General features: G+C 48.4%; 1 protein-coding gene across 1 annotated transcript in view; it reads right to left on the bottom strand.

Annotated features, from left to right (window-relative positions):
- The window catches only part of nfasca (neurofascin homolog (chicken) a), a 245,789-nt gene that overhangs the window by 155,140 nt on the left and 67,282 nt on the right, over positions 1-23,367 (bottom strand). The window contains exon 3 of the mRNA XM_038819461.1: positions 9,983-10,091. The gene's annotated coding sequence lies outside the window, so the exon portion shown is untranslated. The remainder of the gene's footprint in view (positions 1-9,982; positions 10,092-23,367) is intronic.

The following is a 23,367-nucleotide window of genomic DNA, read 5'->3' on the forward strand; positions in this document are numbered from 1 at the left end:
TGGATTTCCCGGTGACTGTACCCCTCACCGCCGGGAAACCCGAGCGCCGGCATGGGAACAGAATATCTCGCCAGTGTGAACAGCCAGTCGATCGATCCCACAGAGAAACAAAGCAAAGGAGTTATGGTGAAACTTTATAAAATGTTAACCTGGCCTTAACTGGACTGTTGTGTCCAATTCTGGGCACAACGATTCACGATGGATTTGGAGGCATTGGAGATTAATGAGAATAGTTGCTGATGAGGAATTTCAATTATGAGGAGATGTTAGGGCCGTTCTCCTTGAAGAAGGACGGGAGGAGGTTTGATAGAGGTGTGAAAAATCATGAGGGGTCTGGGCAGAGTAGAATGGGAGGAAGCGTTCCCAATGGTGGAAGGGTCGTGACCCAGAAGGCATTGATTTAAGGTGAAAAGAACCAGGTGCAAGATGAGTGAAAACGTTTCTCCATCGCGATTAGGTTAGGATCTGGAATGCACAGCCCCAGTGTGTGGAGGTGGGAGATTCAACCATGGCTTTCAAAAGAGAACTGGCCAATTATCCAAAGGGGAAAAAAATTGGAGGGTTCCAGGGAAAGGGCAGCAGCACAGTAAAAACGGAGTACATTTTATAGAGAGCTGGCAAGACTCGATGGGCTGAATGGCCTCCTTCGAGCTGCAACCACTCTACAATTCAGATTCTCTGCTTCCAAACGCATCCAAAAGATGTGGGCAGCACGGTAGCATGGTGGTTAGCATAAATGCTTCACAGCTCCAGGGACCCGGGTTCGATTCCAGCTTGGGTCACTGTCTGTGCGGAGTCTGCACGTCCTCCCCGTGTGTGCGTGGGTTTCCTCCGGGTGCTCCGGTTTCCTCCCACAGTCCAAAGATGTGCGGGTTAGGTGGATTGGCCATGCTAAATTGCCCGTAGTGTCCTAAAAAGTAAGGTTAAGGGGGGGGTTGTTGGGTTACGGGTATAGGGCGGATACGTGGGTTTGAGTAGGGTGATCATTGCTCGGCACAACATCGAGGGCCGAAGGGCCTGTTCTGTGCTGTACTGTTCTATGTACTTACTTTTTGGGCATTGTGGCTTCATAATTGGACGTTGATGGATTCTCAAGTTTCCAGTGAGGAAGGTTAACTGCGTATCTTGTTCCTTTAAAAGTAACTCACTTTGGGCAAACAGGGAAGATTGACAGGGAATAGGTTCCAAGTGCCGAAGGGGACGCTTAACAGAGGTGTTTTGGCCGTGAACGTAAGTATGCAAAGAAGGCATGCCATCAAATGGTTTGAACTATCGTTTGCGTTCATATGTTTCACATCCAGGGTTTAAATAAAAGCCATGGTTCCTGCAGGGGTTAGGGTTAATTACCGAGCACAGTCATTCAAAAATGTGTCACTTTCTGAAAAATTAATCTGAAGTTGTGTTGCCAACTAATCAGCAGAACAGGCAATGCCTGTCGGCAAAGAACTGTCACATGTGGGACTGACAAACTTCAGGTAACATAAGGACACGATGGAGCTGTTAATATTGTCAACAATCTGTTTTATAGATTTTAATACAGGTTTCAGTTCTGGAAGCTTACCATTTATATTCAGATCCCTTCGTCCATAAAGAACTGGGACATGGGCTTCTTCACCATTGATTTCTGAGGTTCACCTCTCACAGAGATGACCAAATCTCATGAGGATGTCAGAGTGTCCTGGGCAGCACGGTGACGTAGTGCTTAGCACTGCTGCCTCACAGCACCAGGCACCCGGGTTCCTCGAGTGACTGTCTGTGGAATTTGCACTTTCTCCCAGTGTCTACGTGGGTTTCCTCCAGGTGCTCCGGTTTCCTCCCACAATCCAAAGATGTGCAGGTTAGGTGAATTGGCCATGATCAATTGCTCTTAGTGTTCAAAGATGTGCAGGTTAGGTGGGGTTATGGGGATAGGGTAGGGGAGTGGGGCTGGGTGGAATGCTCTTTCAGAGGGTCGGTGCGCACCTGATGGGCCGAATGGCCTCCTTCTGCACTGTGGGGATTCTCTGGTTCTATGGTTGCCTCATGCTGTTTTGTTTAACTCTTATTTCCTTCCCATCTTCAACCCAGTCTCATTCTTATGACTAATTTCCATGATCTTAGCCATATCTTAGATCTTTAATCAGTTCCTCAGCTTTTCCTAAAGCTTAACTACTGTCTTGCTAATGCCTCTCAGCAACATCTTGCATTTCACATGGTGACTTTAACACAGTAAAACATCCCAAGCACGTCACAGGATCACAGGCAAAAACTGACACCTCATTCCAAGGCGGAGGAGATATTTGGACAAGTGACTAAAGGTGTGGCCCGAGAGGTGGGTCCTAAAGGGCCAGAACGAGATGGAGAGACGGAAAAGCTTGGTAAGGCACGGCCACCGCGGGAGAGCGGGAATACGCAAGAGGCCAGAACAGGAGGGGTGCAGAGCTCTGGCCGGCTTTCAGGGCTACGGGGGCTGCAGGGGGGGAGGGTGGGACAAAGCTATGGAGGGATTTGAACCTCGAGTGAGGACTTCAAATACAATTTAATATTAAACAAAGACTTGAGTTTGCACTAAGTTCTGAAAGGGGTCCTGTTCAGGGAACATCAAGGGGTTTAGCACAAATGGTATTTGTTACAGTTTGGCTCAGCAAGAAAGACACACAGCATTATCCAATTGGCAAGGAAGGCTAAGTGGCAAAGAGAGGCACTGGCTTGTGCAATGGAGACAGAAAGAAACAACGCAACTGGTTACGGACTTGCTCTTCAGGAGGAGTCGCATTTATTAATTAGTGCTGTTGGCAGCAAAGTCACCAATTCGATTCTGCCAACACACTGCTGGTTCATCGACGCTAACACTTTGACTGCAGTGTGTTACTGCCTGTAGCAGAATGAGGGGCTGTGAAAATCTTGCAGCCAGCAAGATTCGAGCTGGGGTGGTTTATTAATGCACCTCAAATGCTGACATCTGTTACTGGCTTGGGGCATTCTTTAGACTGCAGAATGGTGTTTATTCCCCTCCAATTATAACAGATGCAAATATCTCTTATCAGTTATTTCATCTTGAACTGATAGGACCTAGAGAGGGAGAGGAATTCCTGGACAAAAAGCAGCCTGTTCTGCCCAGTACAATGATTTAATAGAAGATATTGAAGCTGATTCCTGATCTCATGCTCTGAGTGAGCAAGTAGAGGCTGCGTGGAGGGGTTTGGACAATTTAAATGCGTGGCTCCTTTCACTTTTTTTTTCACGCTTCTGCACGCACGTGGTCATTAATTTTGTGCGCAGCCTGGGTGGGGAAATTTGGGCTTCTGCATCCGACACAGATTAGATGGAACATCGCTCCCAATGAACCCAACCACCGCTCCCAGATCCGCTGGAGTCTCAGGTCGGAATAGCTCCTCCCTCCACCCCTTCCAAAATTTCCTCCCCTCATTTCCTACTTTTCCTAACATAGTTCTACCAGCTCTCACCAATGTGCACCATCTATTGGTGGTGGGGGTGCATACAATGGAATGCAGGGCCTGAGTGGCCGTAGAAGTTGTTGGGGGGGTGGGGGGGCATAACCTGGCTAGGGAGCACGAGGATGACCTTTTGAACTTACCTTTAAAAAGGCCCCTCATACTGACAGCACCTCTGAGGGACCATGAACCATGACTCATTGGAAAGCTGGCCCGACTCCATGAAAATTGCGGAGGACTAGGACATGCCCATCACCACAGGGCCAGGTTGGGAAGCAGGATGTCGACTTGTGACACAAGCCAGCGCGCACCCTTCAATGGCACACCCAAAAATCCGAAACCCTGGGAATGGGGTCAGGGGTCCCGGGATTGGGTCCATTTTTAAGGGGCTCCTGAGTCATACTGAAAATCTCGGCCTTAGAGTCCGAGGGCTGAGTTTCACGGGGGCCAGGCGCTCGGCTGGAACTCAGATGGTGCGAAACCCGCTTCCCTCCAACAGTCCCGAAAAAACACAATCATCACACTGGAGGGCTAACTAAAGCCCACCCAGCGTGGGGAGCACTGGGGTCCAATGGTATTCCCCAGGACATGGACAACTTTAATTAAACTACCAGTGGAAAATCAGACAGGCCCCACAACATGGAAATTAACTTAGTGTTAATGCTGCGGCTTTTTGGCCATCAACTGATCCTGACTAAAGGGGCTGGATTCTCCAAAAATGGGGCTATGTCCCCATGCCGGTGGACAAATGCTGACGTTTCTCACCAGACTTCCCTTAAAAAAAATCAAGACCTAGGGCTGGATTCTCCCCTACCTGGCGGGGTGGGGGGTCCCGGCGGGATGGAGTGGCGTGATCCACTCTGGCGTCGGGCCGCCCCAAAGGTACAGATTTCTCCCAGCGCGGGCCGGAGAATTGCCGGGGGGGGGGGGCTGCCGACAGGAGTGGCGCGATTCCCGCCCCCGCCGAATCTCTGGTGCCAGCGGGATTCATGCCGCCCCCCCCCCCCCCCCCCCGGCGATTCTCCGACCCTCCAGCCCCTATTGTCCTACCTGCAAGGGGCAGGCAGCGACTCGGAGTGCTTCTCGCAACTTTAGCTGCGGATACGAGCCCCCGCACTTCCGGTTCCGAGTCCATGCATGCGCACGGCGGCGGACTCCAGCGGTCGCGCCAAACGCGATGGCGGACTGAGCTGGCGGACCTGGACCCCCCCCCCAACCAGGCCAGTCGCGGATCGAGTCCGCAGCCGCCCGCGAGAGTCCTGACCGGCCAGACGTGGTTAGAACCACGCCGTCGGCAATTCGGCTGGTCGGGACCGGAGCATCGCTGGGACGGCCTCTGGCAATGATGTAAATCCCGCGCAGGTACGGCGCTGGGCCCGATTCTCCGCCCCCGCAACACACCCGGGGCTGCGGAGAACCCAGCCCAATGTGTTTGTATACAGCAGCTCTGAAATACGCCTTGAAATGTCACAGGTCCGATCCAGAATCTGCCAATCATCCACCAAAACTTTGTGGTAGCAGTGAGTGTGGAAGGAGTTGGGAAAGGGGTTCCCATCATCTACTTACATCAGTGAAGAAAGAAAGATGAATGAAAAAGCATTTCTCCAGCTCCTTTCACATCTTCAGTATGCCCCAGAGTCCCACACTGCTTTTTGAAGTGTGGTCACTGCTGTAATGTGGAAAATGTGCCGGCCAGCCAATCTGTGCACAGCAAGTTCCCATACACGGCTAGGTCGGATCTTTCACATCCACCTGAGAGGGTAGACGTGGTCTCAGATTAACATCTCACCTGAGCACTGGCACCACAGGCAGTGCAGCACTCCCTCAGGACCGTGCTGGGATGTTAGGCCAACCTTCGGAACTCTCTGGAGTGGGACTTGAACCCTTAACCCACTAAACCCCAGGGCAGAATTCCCATTGCCATCAAGGTTATGCCTGGTCTACCTGCTACCGCAGCAGCTTTGAAGTGCCTGGGTCATGGTGGATGCGGGAGGGGAAGGGGGTGGGGGGCTGCGGATGGTGGTCGGCAAAGTGAGGGAAGGGTTGCCGGGGGCTGCAAATAAAGTGTGGTTGTTCCCGCTTGTAGCAGCCTCCCTTTTAAAACACTGATTTTAATTATGCAGGCATCTGGTCAGTTGGGACACCCCCGTTAACAAACCTGCAGGATCTGTACACTGGGTCATAATGAAGGCTACATCATGGGGATGTCTGAGAGTCACAGAGCTACTACCCTCAGTGCAACCTCTCTCTGGCCCCCATATATTTACAGCGACAATAAGCAAAATGGCCATGAATTTTCCAAACAATGGGTGGGATTCTCCGGTCACTGACACCGAAATCGCCTCGGCGATCGGCCAGAGAATCCACATTGGTGCCGAAATTGGGGCCAGCGCCACATTTGAGATGCTTCGCCCCCTCCAAAACGGCGCACTCTAGGGGTACGCCGCACGCCGTCGGAACGGCCTCAGGACGTTACCCGAGCCCCCCCCCCGCCCGATGCTCCGCTCCCAATGGGCCGAGTTCCCAACCGCATCGGTCGAGGCGGTATTTCTTTCCGGTAACTCGGCCAGGCGGCAGCGGAATAGGTCCAGCGCCGCCACAGTCGGTGGGGAGCCGTCGGCGGACAGGAGGGGCTTTGTCGGGGGCTGGGGTTACTGGTGGGGGTGGTCCGGTGGGGGTGGCAAGCCTGGCCTACGGGGGTCACTATTTGGGAGGCCGGGTCTGCGCACGGCCAGCTCCATGTTGCACGGCCGCTGCAGGCCGCCACCGCGCACTTGCGCGACCACGGACCCGGCAATTCTCCGGCCGTATTGGCAGCTAGAGCCAGGTGCTCTACGCTGCGTGCCTGCTCGCCCTCCACCAAACAGAGGGTCGGTGGCCGTTTTGCGCTTTTTCTTGGTCATAAACGCCACCGTTCCCACGCCGGCGTCAGCACTTAGTCTCAAAATCGGAGATTCCAGCCCAATATCTTTTATGAAATGTAAATATTCTCCATGGTTTGTACAGACTGATCTATTTCGTTCGACCTTTGGCCGGCTAATTAAGCAATTTTGTAAGGAAACACAACAACTAATTTGTTCACAGCAAACTTTCACTGACAGTAATGACCAAATAACTATTTTGTGTGATATCGGCTGTGGGATACGTATCAGCCAGGGCACCAGGATCTTTCAAGCTCAGAGGGCAGAAGGAACCACATTTTGACATTTCATCCAAATAACAGGACCCTCCTACAGTATGATGACCACACAGTATTACTGGAATGTCGGCCTTGACTTTTGCACTCAAAAAGTCCTGAAATGGGATTTAAGACCCATAACCTTCCGACTGATGGGTGAGATGGCAACCGACCAAACGTTGACCATCAGACAGAAATATGAAACTCTCTCCCCGCGACAAAGCTGTTGACCTTGGGGATTAACTGAAATTCTCTCAACTGAGATGGATGAGAGTTTGAAAAAAATGAAATGAAAATCGCTTATTGTCACGAGTAGGCTTCAATGAAGTTACTGTGAAAAGCCCCTAGTCGCCACAGTCCGGCGCTTGTCCGGGGAGGCTGGTACGGGAATCGAACCGCGCTGCTGGCCTGCTTGGTCTGCTTTAAAAGCCAGCGATTTAGCCCAGTGAGCTAAACCAGCCCCTGTTTTGTTAGACAAGAGAGCCCTGAAATAGATTGCTCAACTCTCTGGCTGGTGTAAAAGGCTCGAGAGGTTGAATGACATCCTCCTGTTCCTATGTACAACCCCATTTGGTGACTATCAGCTCTTTTTGGTAATCTCTTGTTTTGGCCCTTAACGTCCAATATTCTGTTGGCGTGGCTGTTTGCTGCTTTGCTCCAGCTGGATATTTTGAATGCCAAGTCCACTAAAACTCCTGGATCTCTTTCAACTTCACCCTCAGCTGTTTTGTACCATTCATGAAGCCTGCGAGCTGCCCATTTTTTTTCCTTTCAGTGTGTAGGACATTTGTCTGCATTAAATTGCATCTGCCAATGTTCTGCCCACTTACATATTTTGCCCAGTTCTTCTGAGTGGCCGACTCCAGATCCACTACCTCTCCTATTTTCGCATTGGCTTCAATTCCTGACCATTTTGCACTCCCCAAATCATTGAACTAAATTAGAAGCAGTGGTGATCCCAACACTGAGGCACCTAAGTTTGCCCACAGGCCTCTCTCTGCCATTGAATACGTTGCTTTGCATGATGTGCAATTACCCTGAAGCCAGGAGAGTGAAAGATTAATCCCAGCCTCACTATTTACTAAATCTCTGTTCCAAGTTGCCTCAGAAACATTTGACAACTTGAAGTCAAAATCTTTTTTTCCCCTTCAAAGTAAAACCATGAAAAAGCTATTTACTCATTTCAAATGTACGAAAGTGTGAGAACATCCTGGTCTGTGGTTTCACTGCCAGGTTCATAAGTTCAGACGATATAGGAGCAGAATTGGCCCATTTGGCCCATCGAATCTGCTCTGCCATTCGATCATGGCTAATCTCAACCTGGCCTTAACTCCACCGCCCTGCCCGTTCTCCATAACCCTTAAACCCATTACCAATTAAACATCTGTCTAACTCCTCTGTAAATGTACTCACTGTCCCAGCATCCACCGCACTCTGGGGTAGCGAATTCCACAGATTCGCAACCCTTCGGGAGAAGTAGTTTCCCCATAACTCCGTTTGAAATTTGCAATGACATCTCGTTCATCTTCTTTCCATTTGAGACAGAATTTCCAAGGTCTCAATGGCCAGTTAAATGCCCTGAGCTCCCCGAGGACCATTCTATTAGTCAATTCAGAAAACCTCTCAATCATAGCGTTTATGGCAGCTTTGAAATAGCCTCATAAGTGAGAGCAAATTTATGGAGTCTTCATGATAATTTCCTCCAGCATCTCAAATTTTATTATAAATTGTCCCCGTAACCCCTTTATTTGTACACATAGGATTAGTGGGCTTCTCTTACAAATCCCAAGATTCAAGTACAGAACACTATCTCCCTACATCCCCACTGCATTGAACTACAGGCTCAATGCACCGTATTCAACTGTCATTCAATTTGTCTAGGACCTAGTAAACGTAGACCAAATGTTCCCCCTTGTGGGGCAATCTAGAACAGAGAAGACAGAGGCATAGGTTGAGAAGTGTAGATTTAGAACTGAGATGAGGAGGAACTACTTCTCACAGAGGGTGGTGAATTTGTGGAACTCGCTGCCCCATAGTGCGGTGGAATCTGAGTCATTAAATGGTTTCAAGAAGGAGATAGGTAACTTTCTGATTTAAAAATGGGTTAAAGGGATATGGGGAATAGGCAGGGAGATGGATTTGAGACCAGTAAGAGATCAGCCATGATCTGATTGAATGGCGGAGCAGGCTCGAAGGGCTGTATTGCCTACTTCCGCTCCTAATTCCTATGTTTCTATGATGTTAAAACTATGGAACTCTTTACCCACCATAGAACAGCAACAACTGTCATTTATATAGCATGTGTAACACAATAAAACATTCCTTGGTGTTTCACAGCAATGTTATTAGCTAATAATTGACGCCAAGTCACAAAGAGATACCAGGATAGGTGACTAAAAGTTTGGTCAAAGCGGTAACTTTTAAGGAGTGTCTTAAGAAGGAAAGGGAAGTGTAAATGTTGTGGGTTCCCTGAATCACAGACAACAGGGACTTTTAACAAGGCCGTTTATTCACGAGCTCTGCAGGAAGTAAAGAAGTGGAGGTGTTTAGGAAGGAAATTCCAGAGTTTAGGAGCTAGGCAGCTGAAGGTATGGACACCAATGGTGGAGGAATGGAAATTGGCGATACACAGAGGCTGGAATTGGAGGAGAGCAGAGATCTCGGAGGCTGGGTGGAGGTCACAGAGATAATAATAATAACTTATTGTCACAAGTAGGCTTCAATGAAGTTACTGTGAAAAGCCCCTAGTTTCCACATTCCGGCGCCTGTTCGGGGAGACCGGTACAGGAATTGAACCCGCGCTGCTGGCCTTGTTCTGTATTACAAGCCAGCTGTTTAGCCCAGTGTGCTAAACCAGCCCCTGTTGACAAGATGTTGAGGAGTTAGTCTATATGGAGGGGTTTAAACAGAATGATGTGAATTCTCAGTATTTTACTTCTTATTTCTATAAATTTAGAGTACCCAATTAATTTTTTCCAATTAAGGGGCAATTAGTGTGGCCAATCCACCTACCCTGCACATCTTTGGATTGTGGGGGTGAAACCCACGCAAACACGGGGAGAATGTGCAAACTCCACACGGACAGTGACCCAGAGCCGGGATCGAACCTAGGACCTCGGCGCAGTGAGGCCGCAGGGCTAATCCACTGCGCCACCGTGCTGCCCTAGTATTTCATTTTTTCTTAAACCTTTTCAAGGTTTTCAGAGTCAAACTGGATATCGCCTCAGTGCTCTACCGGATTAATGTGCTTTCATTTCAAATCAATTCAGGCTCAGTGGTGGCCTGCCCTATGGGATCTGGCTCTTCTCAACTAAATAAGAAACAAACCCTACAGATTTAGACTGAATTCATGGAGATGTAGCTCACTTACCCAAACAGGAAAAATCAAAGCCAATGTATTTGTCCTAATCTAGTTACAGAGTAGGTGTTATAAAGTGCAATGTTCTTCTGCAAAATTTCAGCTGGCAGCCTCAAATGTACTGTGAAAAAAACCAAAAAGTGACATTTAAAAAAACCTCATATTTAATTTAACCCTTTCCCCAACTCCCAGCCTGACACACAGATCCCACAGCACTGATACTTCCTCACTTATTAATCAAATGTGGAGCAGAAACTTCACTAACTTCCATGAAGAGCTAAATCCGAGTGATCAGAGGAACATAAAGAGTAGACCATTCAGCCCCTCGAGCCTGCTCTGCCGTTCAATATGATCATGACTAATCTTCTACCTCAGCTCCATGTTTCTGTCCACTCCACATAACCCCGATTCCCAAAGGGATCAAAAATCTTATCAATCCTGATTGTGGATAAACTCAAAGATGGAACATCCACAGCTCTCTAAGTAGACAACTCCAAAGATTCCTAACCCTTTGAGGGAAGAAATTTCTCTTGAACTCAGTCCTAAATGATTGACCCCTTATTCTGAACCACTGCCTGCATTTCCTGGATTCCCCAGCAAGAGAAAACAAGCACTCATCTCAAACATCGTCAACTCTCAAATCCATTGTTAGTTGTGTACGAGATTTCAAGGAGCACACCTCTCACTCTGCTCAACGCCAGAGAATGTAAATCAAATTTACTCAACCTCTCACCACAGGACAACCTTTTCAGCCCAGGAACCCGTCCAGTGAACCTTCGCGGTGGGGTATAGGCCACTGAACAACCTGACAATCCTGTCAGATTCCCGACGGATGGGATGAATTAAAGTTAACCTCCTGTAATTCAGGGTGCTAGATTAGGGATTGGATCTAATGTTGTACTGAGGTTTAGTGGGGCAGGGTAGATGCACTTAGTTGCCGTTTTGTCTTTGTGGGACATGGATGTCACTGGCCGGGCCAGAATTTTCTGCCTATATTGTGGTGAACCGCCTTTTTGAACCGCTGCAGTCCATGAGGTGTAGGTACACCCACGGGGCTGTTAGGGAGGGAGCTCCAGGATTTTGACCCAGCGACATTGAAGGGATGGTGATATAGTTCCAAGTCGAGCTTGGAGAGAAACTTGCCGATGGTGATGTTCCCATGCGTCTGCTGCCCGTGTCCTTCTAGCTGATAGAGGTTGCATTTTTAGAAGGTGCTTTCAAAGGAGTCTGGATGAGTTGCTGCAGTGCATCCTGTGATCATTGCCACCTAGAAGGACAGGCGCAGCAGATACCTGGGAACATCACCACCTGCAAGTACCTGAAGACAATCCCTCCATAACAGGGATCATCCTCGTGAACTTTCTCTGAACCGCCTCCAATTATCTTTCCTTAAATAAGGGGGTCTATAACTGCTCACATTACTCCAGATATTGTCCCACCAGTACCTTGTACAGTTGCAGCAAGACTTTCCGACTCTTATACTCCAACCCCCTCGAAATTAGGGCCAGTATTCCATTCACCTTCCTGATTACCTGCTTCACCCGTGTGCTAGCTTCCTGTGTTTCGTGCACAAGTTCTCCAAACCCCGTTGTGTTGCAGCTTTCTGGTGTCTTTCTCCATTTTAGTAATATTCTGGACTTTTGTTCTCCCTTCCAAAATGAACAACTTACTATTTTCCCACATTATACTCCATTTGGCAACTATTTGTCCGCTTATATATCCTATCAATATCTCTTTGTAAACTATTTGTATCCCGTTCACCACTTGCTTTGCCACCTTTTTTTTTAGCCATCTGCAAATTTGGCTGCAGTACATTCGCTCCCTTCCTCCAGATCATTAATATAAATTGCAAACAGTTACAGTCCCAGCACTGATCCCTGTGGAACCTCACTGGTTAGAGGTCGCCAACCTGAAAAATAACCCTTATCCCCACTCGCTGTCCTGCCCATTAGCCAATTCTCTATCCATGCCAATATACTACCTCCAACACCATGGGCTCTTATAAGACCTATACTTTTGAGAGTTATCTTGTTGAGCACCTTCTGGAAGTCCATATACAACACATCTACTGGTTCCCCTCTATCCACTCTGGTTGAGATTTCCTCAAAAACTCTAATAAATTAGTCAGACATGATTTCCCTTTCACAGAAGCCATGTTGACACTGCTTGATTAGATTATGCTTTTCCAAATTTTCCAAATGTGCTATTACTCTCTCAATAATTGATTCCAACATTTTTCAAACAACAGATGTAATCCTAATCAGCCTCAAGTTACCCACTTTTTGCCTCCCTCCCTTTTTTAAATAGTGGTGTCACATTGGCAGTTTTCCAATCCTCTGCTACTTCACCAGAATTCAAGGATTTCTCGAAAATTACAACCAAGGCACCCACTATCTCTGTAGCTACTTCTTTTAGGACTTATCTGCCTTTAGCCGCATAGGTTTGTCTAATCATACTTCTCTAGAGGTGATGATGGTATTTAATTCCTCCCCATATTCTTCAGTATTAATGGGATGTTTGAAGTATCTTCCATCGTAAAGACTGATGCAAGATATCTGTTTGGCTCCTCTGTCATTTCATTGTTCCCTATAACTGTCTCGTCAAATTTATTTTCTAACAGGCCAATCTTCATTTTGACCTCTGTCTTCCCTTTCATATATTTTAAGAAGCTCTTATTGCCAGTATTTGTATTCCTCGCTAGTTTACCCTCATCGTTTATTTTCTCTTTCTTTATTATCTTTTTGGTCCTCCCCTGCTGGATTCTGAATTTGTCACGGTCTTTGGGGCTAGCTATGATTTTGCCTTCTTACATTCTTTTTCTTTAGTTTAATACTCTCCTTAACTTCCTTGATTAGCTATGGTTGGGTTCTCCCTGTCTCAGAATCTTTCCTCCTTGCTGGGACATATTTTTGCTGAGAGTCAAGAATTAACTCTTTGTCATGTGTTGGGTTTTGGAATTCAGTTGAGATCTGTCTGCGAACAGTTTCTGGAGAAACAGTTAGTTAAAGATTTGACTGTGGACAGACCAGCTGTTTCTCTCAAAGTAGTTCAGTTAAAAGTTTTGCCCATGAACAGAACAGCACTTTCTGAAAAGGCTGGCCAGGTTAAACAATAGTTTGACACAGGCAATAATCTACAAGCTGTTTCCTGGAGGATATCTCTCTCAAAGTGGTTAATCCAAGACGTCTCTTTACAGCAAGTATTCCTGAGTTGGCTAACTGTATTTAAAAGTGGATATTGACCTGAGGTGGGTTTTGCTTGACTGGAGATAAAATAATAGCCATTTAAATCTAATGTTTCATTGTAATTGTTAAGCATTTTTTAACAGGCAATTATAAGCTATGTTCTTTATGATGTTAAAGTTAGTATTACTGTGTTAGTAATAATGTTTGTTTTAACATTCCATATCCCTATTTATGCGTAGAATCACTCCTGGAGTGAAGTATTCCTTCCTCACAGTCTTACAAATAAAATAAAATATTGGGATTTCTGTCCAGTATCCTCGCAACTGTTGGGATCTGGTCTTGGATCATAATAATTGACTTTTGGTGGGATCTCACGCACTAATTTTAATTCATCCCATAGACCGCAGCTCTTTCATTACTCTCTATCCTGTTCCCTCTCTTAGTAATAATAATAATAATCGCTTATTGTCAGAAGTAGGCTTCAATGAAGTTACTGTGAAAAGCCTCTAGTCGCCACATTCTGGCACCTGTTCGGGAGGCCAGTACGGGAATTAAACACGTGCTGCTGGCCTTGTTCTGCATTACAAACCAGCTGTTTAGCCCACTCTTGGACTGTTCTCTGTTTTTTCTTATTTTAAAAAGTCCATAATAGCACCTCTTCTCTCATTCACCAAATTCTTCATTTAATATTCCGTAAATGCAGTACTCCACGGAACTAGCATTCACGCCTTAGCAAAAGCCTCCTTATTTACAGCAGTAAAAATTCCCAAGACCTGAGTCAGTCCCTGTTGGTCGTCATTTTTAGTTCTAACTAGCCACCCGATAACTAACTATGCAACTGCAAGTGGTAGAAAACCAGCTTGCTTATTACTAAAAAAGAAACTGCAAGTTCAGGATAAAGTTAAATGAAGTGCAAAACTTAACAAAATTTTGGAACGAGATCAGCCCTCAGAATTCCCTCACACCAAATTTCAAGAGTTTAGAATTACGTAAAAATAAGCACTCCATAAAATTAGATTCCATATTGTATGCATTTCTTCAAAGATGTCTCCTTGTGCACACAACATATGTCATTCTGTCCCGGTTTTTAGTGTATCATATTGTTTAAACATATTGCAGGTTGACATGAAGTGGTGACTATAGAGTCTTCACTCCTGTATAAAATGATGAAAAAAATCAAATTTAACAACATCCTTACCCTCTCACGAACGAATCCAGTTTCACCTCACAATCCTAAATAGGTCTGATAATGAACTCACAGTGATAGATTTAAGAGTGTAAGAGATCAGTAAACTAATAACCAATAGTTTTGCATTCCTCTCGCACCCCTCCACTGCTATCAGCCAATGGCTTGGCTGATATTGCCTCAGACATAATAGTGACTAGGAGGATGCTCCTGGAAGCTATTATTTTAATACTGACACCAGCTATTGTACAATACACATATTGTAATTATAACATCCAGTTGCCATTAATCTGTTCTCCAGGACCTCACACACTTAGGTTGCGATAGGAATTTTGACAAAACAATAGCCAGATTATGTAAAGTTGGGCCGGTTCCCATACAGACATTTGACAGCAAGAAGCCCCAGGACTCTGTACAGCTACACAGTGAGTGATCCTCACCCTGCTGAATAAACAGTGGCTCTGTACGTTACACAGTGAGTGATCCTCACCCTGCTGAATAAACAGTGGCTCTGTACAGTTACACAGTGAGTGATCCTCACCCTGCTGAATAAACACTGACTCTGTACAGTTACACAGTGAGTGATCCTCACCCTGCTGAATAAACAGTGACTCTGTACAGTTACACAGTGAGTGATCCTCACCCTGCTGAATAAACAGTGACTCTGTACAGTTACACAGTGAGTGATCCTCACCCTGCTGAATAAACACTGACTCTGTACAGTTACAGTGAGTGATCCTCACCCTGCTGAATAAACACTGACTCTGTACAGTTACACAGTGAGTGACCCTCACCCTGCTGAATAAACAGTGACTCTGTACAGTTACAGTGAGTGATCCTCACCCTGAATAAACAGTGACTCTGTACAGTTACACAGTGAGTGATCCTCACCCTGCTGAATAAACAGTGACTCTGTACAGTTACACAGTGAGTGATCCTCACCCTGCTGAATAAACAGAGACTCTGTACAGTTACACAGTGAGTGATCCTCACCCTGCTGAATAATCCTATTCAGTAATGGGCCCAATTTCAGTGTCAAACTGGATTCTCCGCCTCGGCACCGGCCATGAATTCGGCGTCGGAGTGTGGAGACAATGGCTCCATTTAAACATTTTCATCATGTTTTCAGATTCTCTGTGCATTTCCCAGCTCTATCCTCCTTTACCATAGACATAGGAGCAGAATTAGGCCACTTGCCCCATCGAGTCTGCTCCACCATACAATCATGGCTGATATTTTTCTCATCCCCATTCTCCTGCCTTCTCCCCATAACCCCTGATCCCCTTATTAATCAAGAACCTATCTATCTCTGTCTTAAAGACACTCAGTGATTTGGCCTCCACAGCCTTCTGCGGCAAAGAGTTCCACAGATTCACCACCCTCTGGCTGAAGAAATTCTCCCTCCTCTCAGTGTCAAAGGATCGTCCCTTCAGTCTGAGGCTGTGTTCTCGGGTTCTACATTTTCCTACAAGTGGAAACATCCTCTCCCCGTCCACTCCATCCAAGCCTCTCAGTATCCTGTAAGTTTCAATAAGATCCCCCCTCATCCTTCAAAACTCCAATCAGTGAAGAGACCCAGAGTCTTCGACCGCTCCTCATGACAAGCTCTTCATTCCAAGGATCCTCCGAGATCCCTATGCTCCACACCTCTGACCTCTTGCTCATCACCTATCTTGTTGCACCATCATTGGTGACCTGGTTTTGAGTTGCCTTCGGCCCTCAGCTCTGGAATTCTAAACCTCTTTGCCCGTCTCTCCTCGAAGACTGACTTCCTTGACCTACATTCTGAGCAACTCTCTGGATTTCTCTCTATGTGGCTCGGCAGGAAATTAATTTTGATAATACCCCTGTTGGACGTTGTACTATGTTAAGGGTACTATATAAATACCAGTATTGTTGTTGTAAAATGTGTATAGGGGGGAAAAAAATCTAGTAAGGCATTTTTTTCAACATGATCCGACATCAGTAACACGTACATCACGTTGTTCTTTGGGGAGAGCTGAGGAAATGAACGTTTGACTCCAAACCCATCAATTGCTGTTTCCCAGAAATTGTGAATTCAGAACTTGGATCGCTGAGTGTTATTTCAACATTAGAATTTCCCAGATGTTCCTTCATTCAGCTGCGATATGACAGCCAATGATTACATTTAACTTTGAGTTACACAACTGAGCAAGCGGTACTGAAAACTGCGCGTGGAGATTCCTACAGTGGGAATGGGTACAAACATGCACAGGAAGATGGAGGCACAGCCACAGCAGTGGACGTCTACGCCTACGTTGCCCAAGAAGGCTCAATGACTAAGATATTAGGGTAGAATTTCCAACTGGCAAAGTTTGTTGGAAGTTGGCGTTGGGGGGGGGGGGGGGGGGGGGGGGGGAATGCAGGCATGGATCAATTGTGTTGAACAACCGTTTCTGTGACATAAAAGTTGGGCAATAACCTCCGGCTCTGGGGCATCACACCCAGGGGTGCCCCAAGATCTGCTGGTGGACCTCCCCCACCACCACCACCTCTCGGCTCCCTGGAGGACTGCACAGCACTCGTCCAGACATTTCTAATTGCCAACCAGCAATCCCCCCCCCCCCCCCGCTGATAATGCAATTAATCAAAGTCTTCAGATGGTTAGCCACCTTTTATTACTCGTCACAGGAATAGAGAGAAAAGAGAATTAGTGATTGACCAGGCAGACCTCTATATCATATAGCACCCCCGACAAACACCCCCACCCCCCCTCCAACTACCCACAACTCCTGCCTACACCCCCTCTAGCTATCCTTACTGACCGCCTCCCCCCACTGACCCCCTCCCCCCACTGAACACACAACCTCCCACCACTGACCACCCGACCCCTTCCCACTGATCACCCACTCACACCCCCTACTGACTTGCCCCCCCCCCCCCCCCAATCATCTGAGCGACTCTACGGAAGTAATGGCTCAATTATTGTGTGACATGATGTAAACTCTTCATCTGCTCATACTTCGCTTCTATGTGCACCTAATTAAGACTGATAAACCTTTCACTTGCTACCGGTTATTGAAACCCAAAGTGACGTGTAATATCAACCCAGTCCCACAATGTGAAACTGTCCAAGGTTTACTTTGGCAGCAAGCTGGCTGGCTGGCTGGCTCGGGGCTGGTTTAGCTCACCAGGCTAAATCGCTGGCTTTGAAAGTAGACAAAGCAGGCCAGCAGCACGGTTCGATTCCCGTACCAGCCTCCCCGGACAGGCGCCGGAATGTGGCGACTAGGGGCTTTTCACAGTAACTTCATTGAAGCCTACTCGTGACATTAAGCGATTTTCATTTCAGCTGAGAAAATCCATAAAAATCGCAGAGGAAAGAAATCTCTAACGGTGAAGGCAGAATGGGAGGTGCTTTGCATTGTTGACTAGTCTTACAATACTTGCCATGGCCGACATATTGAATGATTTAATTGTTCTATGTTTGATTGTGTGAGTCTGGTAATGGATGTTGCTTGATTGCTTCAGCTTGGATGTTGACTGAGAGATGGGTTAGCAGGGTGGTCAGAAGCCACTGGAATCTGAGCTGTCAGCATGAGTTAAGACATTTTGGGATTGCTGCGATATCTTAAAACTCTTTTATAAATCAACCAGTTGCACACTTGGAAATTAATGTCATCTCTGCATTGTTCTGAGGCAAATCAAATGTACAACGTGAGTGCTTAACACAGATATAGCAGTGCCATTCGTGTGTGGCTGGTGCTGCTGTACTGGTAACTTGATGAGCATAAAACTCTCATGCCGCATAATGAAAAGCGAATGGGCTGGATTCTCCAAAAATGGGGCCGTGTCCTCACGCCAGGGTAAAAACGCAGACGTTGCACTCCCGAGTTTCCTGGAAAAAAACCCAACCCGATTTACTGACCTTCAGGTGGCTGTCAGGGACCCAGAGTGCTTCACACAGCTTTGGCTGCAGATATGGGCCCCCGCACCTCCGGTTCCGCACCTGCGCAGGGCGGCCTCCTCCAGCGGACCGTGGACTCAGACTGCGGACCCCTAGGCATGGTGTGGTTGGCCTGAGGGTCCTGTTCCTGAGCTGTGTACATTCAATGGAAGTACCCAGAGAATTGCAGATAGAATGGAAACAATCAAGGAGCCAAACAAAACTGGTTTTATATTCGACTAAAATGAAAGCAGTACTTTTTCCCCCAACTCTTAGAAAAAAAACATATTCCAAAGACAGGGCCTGTTACGACATTGAACATCAACACAGTCGTAACATGCTGTTCTTGTTCTGATACCAAACAAAGCGTCATTGTCAGACAGAGCGGTCATCGGAATGTCAGATGGCACCACTGTCGCACAATTAAATCCCATTCAGAGCCACCTTGTGGGTGTCCCCCTGCTGGCATGGCAACGCTGACAGCAGTGTCCGTGTTGCATGCAAGGCCTGAAGCAAGGCATGGCGGGTCAGGCCACCCGCGGGATTCTGCAATTCTCTGGGTACTTCCATTGAATGTATTCAGCTCAGGTACAAGACCCTCAGCCCAACCACATCCTGCCAGTAAAACTGTACAAGATCGCACAGCCTTCTAATAATAATCGTTATTGTCACAAGTAGGCTTACGTTAACACTGCAATGAAGTTACTGTGAAAAGCCCCCAAGTCGCCACATTCCGACACCTGTTCGGGTACACGGCAAATTCAGAATTCTCAGCTGGTACGGGAATTGAACCCGCGCTGCTGGCCTTGTTCTGCATCAGAAAACCTGCTGTCTAGCCCACTGAGTTAACAATTATGTTTAAAACGATCAGGGACATTACACACCTTAAACGTGGAGAACATAGAACAGTACAGCACAGAACAGGCCCTTCGGCCCTCGATGTTGTGCCGAGCAATGATCACCCTACTCAAACCCACGTATCCACCCTATACCCGTGACCCAACAACCCCCCCCCTTAACCTTACTTTTTTTTTAGGACACTACGGGCAATTTAGCATGGCCAATCCACCTAACCCGCACATCTTTGGACTGTGGGAGGAAACCGGAGCACCCGGAGGAAACCCACGCACACAGGGGGAGGACGTGCAGACTCCACACAGACAGTGACCCAGCCGGGAATCGAACCTGGGACCCTGGAGCTGTGAAGCATTTATGCTAACCACCATGCTACCGTGCTGCCCAGAAACTGGGGCGGGATTCTCCCCTACCCGGTGGGGAGGGGGGTCCCGGCGGGACGGAGTGACGTGAACCACTCCGGCGTTGGGCCTCCCCAAAGGTAAGGAATTCTCCGCCCCTTCAGGGGCTAGACCCGCACCAGAGTGGCTCCCGCTCCACCGGCCGGCGCGAACGGCCTTTGGCGCCCCACCAGCTGGGGCCGAAAGGCCTTCGCTGGCCAGCGGAAGTCTGCGCATGCGCCGGTGGGTCAACGGCTGCTGACGTCATACCGGTGCATGCGCAGGGGAGGGGGTCTCTTCCGCCTCCACCATGGTGAAGGCCATCGCGGGGCGGAAGAAAAAGAGCGCCCCCACGGCACAGGCCCGCCGGTCGATCAGTGGGCCCCGATTGCGGGCCAGGCCACCGTGGGGGCACCCCCCGGGGCCAGATCGCCCCCCCCAGGACCCCGGCGCCTGCCCGCGCCGCCAATCCCGCCGGCATCAGACGTGCTTTGATTCCCGCCGGCAGGAAAGGCCTGTCAGCGGAGGGACTTCGGCCCATTGCGGACCGGAGAATCGCCGCGGGGGGGGCGCGCCGACCGGCGTGGCGCGATTCCCGCCCCCGGCGATTCCCGGGTGGTGGAGAATTCGGGCCACGGCGGGGGCGGGATTGACGCCGGCTTCGGGCGATGCTCCAACCCCTCCGCCCCTGTTTCCAGTGGCAGGAGAGACGGTAACTCAAGGACACAGTTTTAAAGATAATTGGCAAAACAGCCAGAGAGGGAAGAGGAGGAGAATTCTCTTTTGTGCAGCAAGATACACTTTAGAATGCCAGAAAGGACAGTGGAAGCAAATTCAATAGCAACTTCCAAAAACCAAATTGGATAAATATGCAAGGTGGTGGAGTGTGGGGCTAATTGGGTAGTTGGTTCTTGTGAACTCTACCAAAAGAAATGATGACCTTATGTGGGAGGAGAGACCTTCGGTCTTTCAAGATTTAATAGATTTTTTTTCCACAAAATCCGATTAGGAGAGGAAAATTTTTATACTGGCTCGGATATTCTGAGAACGTAGGGAAGTTAAATCCCAGATGTGCGTTCTGAGAAATGGTGTTTTTTTTTAATCATTCCTTTGGCATGGGGGCTGGGAGGGTTGAAGCCGCTCAATCTGATGATTCAGCCACTAGAAACCTCTCCTTATTCTCTGACTGAGTGGCAGTGACACAAATAACTGGTGGCCCTCAGTGCTAAGTCATTGCATGTTCGCAGCGGTTTTGCAGCGGTTCAAGGTGGCAGCTCACCACCACCTTCTCGGGGGGCAATCAGGGATGGGCAATAAGTGCCCACTTCCTGTGTACGAACACATAAATCAACAGTCCTCACAGCTCCCTCTGGGGCGAAAGGCTGTGAACGTATGTGGGGGAAGGTGGGTTTAGAAAGGTACGGGGCTGGCTTCTCTGCAGCCCCACGCCGAAAGCGTGTTTGGCGCGGAGAATCGAAGTTCCCGACAGAATCGGACACGCCGCCGCTCCGGCGATTCTCCGGGCCCCGAATAATCGTGTGTCCTTGAATTACGCCGTGCGGCTGGGGGTCAATTGCCAGAGGCCCGCCCAGTGATACTCCGCTCCGGATCGTCCCGAGTTCCCGACGGCATGGAACTAATATGTTATGGCCGGTCGGAAGTTTTGTGTGGCGGCTGCTGACTCAGTCCGGGGCTGCCCTTGTGGGGGGACAGGAGGATCGAGCTCCTGGGGGGGGGGGGGGGGGGGGGGGGGGGGGGGGGGGCTTATGATTGGCCAGGGCAGCGATCAGGCTGGAAGGATAATTGGGTGCGTGGCCGATCAGGGGGGCCTAGTTTGTTTGTGTTGCTCCGCAGTCTGAATCCACTCTTCGCTGGAGGCCGCCGCTCTGCGCATACGCGGACTCGGAACCGGAGGTGTGGGGGCCCATATCCGCAGCCAGAGCTGTGTGAATCACTCCGGCTCCCTGCTAGACCCCTGTAGGTCAGTGAATCGGGTTGATTTTTTTCCAGGAAACCCTGCAGTGCGTTTTCACGCCGGGTGAGGGCACAGCCCCATTTTTGGAGAACATGAGCCTTTTATTATGCGGCATGAGAGTTTTATGCTCATCAAGTTACTAGAACGGCAGCACCAGCCACACACCGATGGCACTGTTATATCTGTGTTAAGCACGCACGTTGTATTTGCCTCAGAACAATGCAGAGATGACATTCACTTCCAAGTGTGCAACTGGTGGATTTATAAAAAAGTTTTAAGATATCGCAGCAATCACAAAATGCCTTAACTCATGCTGACAGCTCAGATTCTAGTAGCTTCTGACCACCCTGCTAACCCATCTCTCAGTCAACATCCAAGCTGAAGAAATTAAGCAACATCCATTACCAGACTCACACAATCAAACATAGAACAATTAAATCATTCAACATGTCGGCCATGGCAAGTATTGTAAGACTAGTCAACAATGCAAAGCACCTCCCATTCTGCCTTCACCGTTAGAGATTTCTTTCCTCTGCGATTTTTATGGATTTTCTCAGCTTGCTGCCAAAGTAAACCTTGGACAATTTCACATTGTGGGACTGGGTTGATATTGCACGTCACTTTGGGTTTCAATAACCGGTAGCAAGTGAAAGGTTTATCAGTCTTAATTAGGTGCACATAGAAGCGAAGTATGAGCAGATGAAGACTTTACATCATGTCACACAATAATTGAGCCATTACTTCCGTAGAGTCGCTCAGATGACGGGGGCATGGGGGGGGGGGGGGGGGGGGCAAGTCAGTCGGGGGTGTGAGTGGGTGATCAGTGGGAAGGGGTCGGGTGGTCAGTGGTGGGAGGTTGTGTGTTCAGTGTGGGGGAGGGGGTCAATGGGGGAGGTGGTCAGTAAGGGTAGCTAGAGGGGGTGTAGGCAGGGGTTGGGGGCAGTTGGAGGGGGTGGGGGTGTTTGTCGGGGGTGCTATATGATATAGAAGTTTGCCTGGTCAATCACTAATTCTCTTTTCCCTCTATTCCAGTGGCCAGTCAGAAAAGACGGTTAACCATCTGAAGACTTTGATTAATCGCATTATCAGCGCGGGGATATTGCTCATTGGAAGTTAGTAATGTCTGGACAAGTGTTGTGCAATCCTCCAGGGAGCGGAGTGGTGGTGGTGGGGGGAGGGGTACCTCTTTCAAGTCTTAGCCCATGGGGGCTGCATTCAGTCCCAGTTGTGTCCACTGCAGGTTCTGGCGCTGCGGCTCTCAAAGACAAGACTTCCTCCCGACTGAGGGGGACTGAGTTTCTGGCACCAGCACATCTTGGGGCACCCCTGGGTGCGATGCCCCAAAGCCGGAAGTTATTTCCCAACATTTATACCACAGAAACGGTTGTTCGACACAATTGATCCACGCCTGCATTTACACCCCCCCCCCCCCCCCCCCCCCCCCCCCACGCCAACTTCCCACAAACTTTGCCAGTTGGAAATTCTACCCTAATATCTTAGTCATTGAGCCTTCTTGGGCAACGTAGGCGTAGACGTCCACTGCTGTGGCTGTGCCTCCATCTTCCTGTGCATGTTTGTACCCGTTCCCACTGTAGGAATCTCCACGCGCAGTTTTCAGTACCACTTGCTCAGTTGTCTAACTCAATTGGCAGTCATATCGCAGCTGAATGAAGGAACATCTGGAAAATTCTGATGTTGAAATAACACTCAGCGATCCAAGTTCTGAATTCACAGTTTCTGTGAAACAGCAATTGATGGGTTTGGAGTCAAACGTTCATTTCCTCAGCTCTCCCCAAAGAACAACGTGATGTACGTGTTACTGATGTCAGAACACGTTCAAAAAAATGCCTTACTGGATTCCCCCCCCCGCCCGTACACATTTTACAACAACAACTGGTATTTATATAGA

This window comes from Scyliorhinus canicula, chromosome 15 (genome assembly GCF_902713615.1).
Source record: "Scyliorhinus canicula chromosome 15, sScyCan1.1, whole genome shotgun sequence".
Classification (NCBI taxonomy): domain Eukaryota; kingdom Metazoa; phylum Chordata; class Chondrichthyes; order Carcharhiniformes; family Scyliorhinidae; genus Scyliorhinus; species Scyliorhinus canicula.